The sequence below is a fragment of the Onychomys torridus genome, chromosome 3 (assembly GCF_903995425.1).
Source record: "Onychomys torridus chromosome 3, mOncTor1.1, whole genome shotgun sequence".
In the NCBI taxonomy this organism is placed as follows: Eukaryota; Metazoa; Chordata; class Mammalia; order Rodentia; family Cricetidae; genus Onychomys; species Onychomys torridus.
Window position 1 is genome coordinate 151613781 of NC_050445.1, and position 8812 is coordinate 151622592.

Sequence of the window (8812 nt, forward strand, 5' to 3'; positions counted from 1 at the left end):
AGAGGCCAGAAGGCATCAGATCCCTTGGAGCTGGCTAGATATACAAGTGGTTCTGAGCCTCCTGATGTTTGTGCTAAGAACCCATCTTTGGGTTGAAATGCTCACACCCACAGCAACAGCTCCATTCTTTTACACATTATCCAATCTCAAGTGTCTTGTATTGCCATAGGAAATGGACTGAGATGGGGTAGAGTGTGTGAGAAAGTCTTAGAAAGCAAGAAACATCACTCTTTCAAAGGACTAAGGAAATGTGTGTGGTTGGAACAGAGGGAGCAGGGAGGGGCCCTGCACAGGAGGAAACTGGAAATTAGGCAGGTCAGGTCATGCAGGGATTGGGGAAGGAAGTAATTATAGAGTTTGAAACAAAAGAGAGCATGGTCACTTTAAACTTCTGCAAGATCTTTTTGAGGTGGAAATGAGAGGGAAAAGTTGGGAGCAGTGCTATTTTCTCACTTTTATCACTTGGACTTCTGAACCGTGTCAATGTTTTAACAGTCATAAAATAACAATGAATATATTTTACCCCGTCAAGGGAATACGAACTAAAACAAATGAACCTTATTCCATTTCAAAAGGATAACATAAGCACACCAGAGGGTGTGAAGGCAGAAAGAGGTGATCCAAGTAATTTATGAACAAGGTATTTTTGACACCATGCCTGCATTCTGAAGACAATGGACTGTAGTTAAATATTGAATATGCGGCTTTTAATATTTATTGTGAATGAGCAAGAGAGGTGAAAAAATAAGGAAGGGATGAATGTGTATGCACACCCCAGGAACTACTAGACAGAATCTACCCAGTAGCAGTGAAAACTCATCAGAGTTTAAGCCTCTGAAAGCAGTAGCCTAGGTAACATGAGCTAGGCTCTTGGGCTCACTCCAGCCAGAATTTAGAAAGAGTGGATGAACCTGGAACGCCTGATGCAGAGATTCAGGAGTAGTTCAAAAACAACATGGTCATCGACAGAACCCAGAAGCCTGCTTGTGAAGGTATTATGTGGCCAAATGTGGGTATATGCTCAGAAGAGAAAGGTATTAAATACAAACACACTGAAGGGGATAGCACAGAAATTCATATTAAAATGAAAGCATATGAGGAAGAAAGAAAGAAAGGGAAAGGGGAAGAGAGAGGAGAAAGCAGGAGGTAGAAAAGCTTTCATATGGTAGATATCATAACTTGGACAACCATCATCACCAATAGATTCTAGACTTGTGGGTGAAACATCGTAACTAATTTAAAAAAAAATCTATGTAGTTCTCCCTAGAATAGAGTACCTTCCCAGAAAAACAGTTGTAAATCAAAAGATTAAAATGTAACAATTTTGCAACAGCATACTTACTTACTAGGTACTTCTCCTGTAGCTGTGACAAAATAAGAGATAATAATTGAAGATGGAGAGGTTTGTTTTGGATCAGGGTTTAAAGCCAGTGACAGCCATCACAGGGAACATGGGTAAGTTGGGGGTTCAGAGGATGAGGCACAGCCCCACTTTTCACAACAGGAAGACTGCTAGTCACATTGTACCCACCATCAGGGGTCAGGGAGACTCAAGCCCTGCTCCTCTCACTGACTCCTCTTTAGTCTGTTTTGTTTGTGTGTTTGAGAGCGTTTGCCAGCATGCTGAGTTCTTGGGTTCTGTCTCTAGCCCAGGAGAGGGAGAGGTTCTGTGTGAGGGAGAGGGAGAGCAAGTACTGCTTCGCAGGGGGGGGTAGAGGGAGAGCAAGTACTGCTTTCGCAGCTCTGGTCACTTAGTACATTCTGTAGTTGTTGCTGCTACCATAGCCATCTGTGTTATCATCAGGCTTCAGAGGCATTGTTTCATCCCCTGAAGTTTGTTCTCAAAAGTGTGAGGGCTGAGGCTGGAGAGATGGCTCACAGGTTAAAGGGGCATACTGTTCTTGCAGAGGACCTAAGTTCAATTCCCAGCATCCACATGGTGCTCACAACCACCTGGAACTCCAGTTCCAAGGGTTCTGGTGCCTTTTGCCTCCCCAATCACCCACACTCCCATCAAGTACCCACACGGAGACACACATACATATATGTAATAAAAATAAACTGAGTTTTATTTTTAAAAGGGAAGGCTGTAAATACAGCTCACTAGTAGGACATTTTTTCCCTAGTATCTGGGAGGCCCTGAGTTTAATCCACAGCACCAAAAAATAAACCTGTTTTGTCCCACAAGGTGATAGAAAACCTTGGGAGGCAGGAGAATCGGGAGTTCTAGGTCACCCTTGTCTACACAGAAAGTTGGATGAAGATGAGTGAAATAAATAATCAAGCTAGCTAGCAAACATAGTTATCAGAGTGTTTAAGTCAACTAAGACAAAGAATTTGAAGAACAGCTGCCTCTCTGGTTTGGTCTCCAGGGTCTGCTCTGTTGGTCACTCCTGATGCTTCACGAGCTCATTCTGGGCTCCACTTCTTCTGGCCTGCTGAGGTAAGAGTCTCAGGAACTGCTGAAGTGCTTTGCTACTTAAAGGGAAATTAGAATATGACCTGTGCAATGATATGAAGTAACTGGAAATCACCAAAGAGTCAAAATCAGAATAAATCCCATGAAGAGGCACTTGACAAGCTTTTAGAAACATGAAAGTAGCAGACTTAGACATGAGATGGGAGAGGCTATTTTGATCCTCCAGCTGGGAGAAGGAGGAATATTAAATGTCCAAAGGACTCACTTTTAGTTAATCTCATCTACCTTTCAAGATTGACACTAAATGGCTGCTGCTGATGGGAAGGACTTTGCCAGGAAACATGCAGCTGAGGCTCCTGCTCACATCAGTTGTTTCCGCCATCTTTGATTAGCTCGTGTAATTCCCAAACTCCCCTCTGCTAAGCATCAGGACCTCAATTCCTCAATTGTTATTGCTTTCTGAAGTAGGGCATAATGTTGCACATTCCAAGATGACAAAATGAAGGTGCCAGGACCCAACAGATGTTTGGCACAGGTGTTTTTCATCCCCAAACAAATACCACCACACACAAACAGAACAAGCTACCTTACTCATAGATCATACTACAAAATATGTGATTCCTATGCAGAGTTCCAGAAGGAAAGCGCTTGCTCCTTCGCTTTGATGCTCTCGTCTTCCTACACAGACTTAATGAAGACATCTGCCTGACAATAGTCAGCTTGTCAGATGAGACAAGAAGCAGCCAAATCTGCCTCGTCATCTGAAAAAAAAAAAAATGAATCCGAAGAAAGGATGTCAGAAATATAGAGGCTTGATCTTGCCCTCAGCCCATCCCTTGCTAATTATAAAAATAATGGATGGCGAATAGTTTTACAATTCTCTTAATTTTGACATTCCCTCCTGAAAAACAAAAGAACTATCATTACTACTGAAACCCGTGAGCAGCATGCATAAAATGGACTTGATAGGGAAGGAAACTGCTTAAGAGAGGATAATTAAAATATGTGGCCTTTCCACCTCTCTGGATGTTTGATCCAGTATGCAGAAAATTCTACCTGATAGACAGGAGGTTGGGGTGGGAGTGTTCACGGTGAGGAAACAAAGGGTACCCCAAAGGAGTTTCCACAGTGCCCACCCTCACAGCTGACTGACTGGCTGGCACCTCCTGCCTTGTTCCCCCAGCAGCTCTCTTGTCCTTTTCTTCCCTCCTCCCTCTTCTGCACCTTGAGTGAGATGGATAGACAGACAGACAGACAGATAGACAGACAGACAGACAGACAGACAGATAGATAGATAGATGAGAGTGCACTTTAGGAGTTTCCACAGTGCCCACCCTCACAGCTGACAGACTGGCTGGCACCTCCTGCCTTGTTCCCCCAGCAGCTCTCTTGTCCTTTTCTCCCCTCCTCCCTCTTCTGCACCTTGAGTGAGATGGATAGACAGACAGACAGACAGATAGATAGACAGACAGACAGACAGACAGACAGATAGATAGATAGATAGATGAGAGATAGATAGATAGATAGATAGATAGATAGATAGATAGATAGATAGATAGATATTGATAATGTAAAGGTAAAGGGAAAACAGAGATAATCTCTTATACCCTTTATACCCTTTTTGTTGTGTATCTTATTGTAAATTCTTATTGGTTAGCATATTATTTAGATTATTTTTCATGACAAGTAAGTACTAGATGGGCATTATTTGGTTGATGGATGGATGGATGCATTTGTAACATTCTCCCTAGATTCCACTATACTATGCTGTTTTAACAATGAAGCAGTTCAATCCATGACACCAGTTTATTAGAGAATGTAGATCATTCACTGTCCATGGATTTCCTCACTGTACATGCTCATGGTAAAAACACGACTGTGTTTGGGGGAAACAAGTGTCCCTGATCCTTTTTTCTGTTAGACCTCAGTCAGAGGTGTGACTTAAATTCACCCAACGAGGTTCTTTCTCCCGAGACTATGAATTCTCAGTGAGTGATGTAAAATGGAGAGAACCTTGTGGAGATGGTTTCCATGGCAACTGAGACAAGAGGTGCACTAAGTATTTTTGGTCGAGGGATGGTTGCTGTTTCTCCTTATTCTTGGTCCTCTAAATCCCAGCCTGTGGTACCTGCATTCAGAAACACCATCTCCATCACTAACTCTGCTGAGGGTCAGTCTTCAATTTGAGGTAACAGTGGTCAGTTTCTATTGATCACAGTTGCAAATCTCCTCACAAAAATGGCTCTCTAGAAGAGAGTTTGCAACTACTCTAATTTCAGTAAAACTACATTGAGAAGGAAGGCGGACAGTGTTACATAGCTGTGTGGGCATAGAGGCCACACACGTGGTTAAAGACATTTCTAAGTGCTTTCTCTTTTAAATAATTCCAGTAGTGGGTGGAGAGATGGCTCAGTGGTCAATAGCACTTGCTGTTCTTCCAGAGGACCCAAGTTCTCAGCACCTTTCCTGAGAACAGCTGGCCTGTATATAACTTAGCTCCGGGTGATCTGATGCCCACTTCTGGCTTCCTTAGGCCCTGCACACATAGTGCATCCTGACACACAGATATACACAAGTATAAATGTAAATAAATCTTTAAATAACTCCTGTACGTTCTGTGAAAATGGAAGCCAATTTTTGAAAAGAAAGAGGTAGTTTCTTAGTCAGGGTTCCTATTACTGTGATGAACACTATGACCAAAGCAAGTCAGAAAGAGAAGGGTTTATTTGGTTTATACTTCTCCATTGCTGTTCATCACCAAAAGAAGTCAGGACAAGAACTCAAACAGGGCAGGAACCTGGAGGCAGGAGCTGATGCAGAGGCCGTGGAGGGGTGCTTCTTACTGGCTTGCTTCCCATGGCTTCCTCAGCATGTTTTCTTATAGAACCCAAGACCACCAGCCCAGGCACAGCCCCACCCACAATGAGCTGGGACTTCCTCATTAATCACCAATTAAGAAAATGCCTGACAGGCTTGCCTACAGCATTCTTCAAGAGGCATTTTCTGAATTGAGGCTCTGTCTCTCTGATGACTCTAGCTTGTGTCAAGTTGACAAAAAAAAACTATCTAGCATGGGTAGTTTGCTTTGTGAAAGACTGTCCTTCCCATTTATGACAGAAGAAGAGAAGTTATTAATAGATAAAACCAGAGGTTTTAAATGTGGCATAGTGTGAAGCCTGAAAATTCTAAAATGTCTCTGAATTAGAAAGACTGTTGAATAGAAGGACCAGATAAACGGTAGTGGAGTGACTGGATGTGACAAGCAGACCTGCAATCAGAGGCCCCAGTTAACCCAGTTGACAGGCAGCTGAGTCATGCAAGGGCAGTACCTGAGAGAGAGGCCCGAGGGTGAGAGAGGACACCTCAGGGACACAGGGCACAACTGGGTAAGACGCTGCTGGTTTGTAGTCTTCTGAGAACTTTCACTGTGTCTCTGATTTTATTAGGAAACTACTTTGGATTCATATCTTTGCCATTTCATTGTTTTCTATGTCACAGGAACAAACTTAAAGGTGACAAATTCTGTGTTATAGTATTTTACCATACCATGGACAACACAGGGCTTAGATAAAATAGAATGAGAGAGACAGAGACATAGAGAGAGAGAGATGGGGGGAGACAGACACACGCACACAGAGAAGAATACAGAAAAACGGGGAAATGAATAGAAATCTAAAGCTAAACTGCCTAAATTAAAGTTCATGTTGGCAAGAAATAAAAGCCAAGGTCTGTATACTAATCAGGAGACCCAGGATGTAGCTCAGCCAGTAGAGTACTTGCTTAGCATGCTTGAAGCACTGGGTCCAGTTCTCAGCACCACATGAATGGCCTGTAGTTGTGCACATCTGTAATCCCAGTACTCTGAAGGTGGAGGCAGGAGAATCAAGAAGTTCAATGTCGCCCTTGGCTACATAGCAAGTTCAAGGACAGCTTAGACACATAAGACTTTGTCTCCAAAATAAATAAATATTTATTGAGAAAATGAGAAATGTTCCATACATAATGGTCACTGAAAATTAAAGGGAAAAAATCCCACAATTCTGGCGTAAGAACTAGAGAAAACACAAATTCTTCCAACACTAGTGTGGTGATGGACTTACAGATATGCAGAGAGGACTTAGAAAGTTCATCAGCTCCAGTGAAAATAAGAAGTGGTTTCATACTGCTGCACACGTTGAAGATATCATACATCACAAAAACTTCTGGGCTCTCTGCTCCTCCCTGTTCCAGAGACAGCCGTGTCTTTTCGTGTAGTACCAGCCTCATCCCTGAGACAGGATGGTGAATGTTGAAGTGATTTGGCCATATTTGGACACCTGGCTGCCAGGGCTGCCTTCCAGTCTGGCAAAGTGAACATTGTTGCCATCAATGACCCCTTCATTGACCTCAAACTACATGGTCATGTTCCAGTATGACTCTACCCATGCCAAGTTCAATGGCACAGTCAAGGCTGAAAACAGGAAGCTTGTCATCAATGGGAAGGCCATCACCATCTTCCAGGAGCAAGATCCTGCCAACACCAACTGGGGTGATGCTGGTGCCAGGTATGTTATGGAGTCTACTGGTGTCTTCACCACCATGGAAAAGGCTGGGGTCCACTTGAAGAATGGAGCCAAAAGGGTCATCACCTCTGCCCCTTCTGCTGATGCCCCCATGTTTGTGATGGGTGTGAACCATGAGAAGTAAGACAACTTACTCAAGATTGTCAACAATGCTTCCTGCACCACCAACTGCCTAGAGCCCCTGGACAAGGTCATCCATGACAACTTTGACATTGTGGAAGTCTATGCCATCACTGCCACCCGGAAGACTGTGGATGGCCCCTCTGGGAAGCTGTGGCGTGATGGCCATGGGGCTACCCAGAACATCATGTCGGCATCCAGTAGTGCTGCCAAGGCTATGGGCAAGGTCATCCCAGGTCTGAACAGGAAGTTCACTGGCATGGCCTTCTGTGTTCCTACCCCCAATGTGTCTGTCATGGATCTGACATGCTGCCTGCAGAAAGCTGCCAAGTATGATGACATCAAGAAACTGATGAAGCAGGCATCTGAGGGCCCACTAAAGGGTATCCTGGGCTACGCTGAGGACCAGGTTGTCTCCTGTGACTTTCACAGTGACCCCCACTCTTCTGCCTTAGATGCTGGGGCTGGCATTGCTCTCAGTGACAACGTTGTGAAGCTCATTTCCTGGTATGAAAATGTGAACTCGGCTACAGCAACAGGGTGGTGGACCTCATGGTCTCCATGGCCTCCAAGGAGTAAAAGCCCTTCCTGTCCCAACTCAGCCCCGACACTGAGCATCTCCCTCAGTTTCCATCCCAGACCCCCAGAATAACAGGAGGGGCTTAGGGAGCCCTACTCTCTTGAACACCATCAATAAAGTTCACTGCACCCGTTGGAAAAAAAAAAAAGAAAAAGAAAACTTCTGATAAGGAAAAGGCATTCAGACTGGTTTGTACATAACATATTATTATAGCATTAATCATACTCTCTGTTTTTTTAAACAAAACACATTCATCACTAAATTTGGTAAAATACCAAAAAGCGTCTGGAAGATGCCAATAATCTATTTTGACATTTCATCACAAGTCAATTATTTTTGGAGAACAAGCATGTCTGTTTGTATGACAAAAATTACAAAGTCGGGGACATGGAGACCATACACACACACACACACACACACACACACACACACACACACACACACACACACGGATGCTTTACCAACATGGAATAAACAAAAGACAGGAAGTCCGGGGGCTCAGCACTCAAGATCAATGGTTACTCACCTCACCGAAAAGACCTGAGCTCTTTCCCAGCACCCATATGACAGCTCACAACCACCTATAACTCCAGCTGCAGAAGATTTGAGAACTTCTAGTCTTTGAGGGCATCTGGACACCTCTGTGCAGGTGCACACACACACACACACACACACACACACACACATACACACACACACACACACACACACACACACACTAGTTGCAGGTGAGATGTCTCAGTGGGTGAAGGTGCTTGCTGATGGCCTGAGTTCAATCTCCAGGACCCACATGGTGGAAGGTGTGAACAGACAACTGTCACACATACACACAATGCAATCAATGTATTTTTTTTTAATAAATCCTTTTTTAAAAGGAAGGCCAGGTGTGATATTGTACATGCTTAATTCAGCATGCATGCTTCAGAGGCAGGTGAGTTCGAGGTTAGCCTGGGGGAGCATAAGGAGACCCTGTCTCAAAAGAAAAGGAGCCTGAGAAAGAGGTGGGGGAGGGGGCAAAATTCATCATAGACAATCTACATCTTTATAATTGTGTGTGTGTGTGTGTGTGTGTGTGTGCGTGCGCACACACGAACTTTTTCGTGCCAGAAAAGGGTGTCAGATCCCCTAAAG

At 43.9% G+C, this 8812-nt stretch overlaps 1 pseudogene; it reads left to right on the forward strand.

Moving 5' to 3' along the window:
* The first annotated feature begins 248 nt into the window (after positions 1-248).
* On the forward strand, positions 249-7680 carry LOC118579950 (annotated as a pseudogene).
* The last annotated feature ends 1132 nt before the right edge of the window (positions 7681-8812 follow it).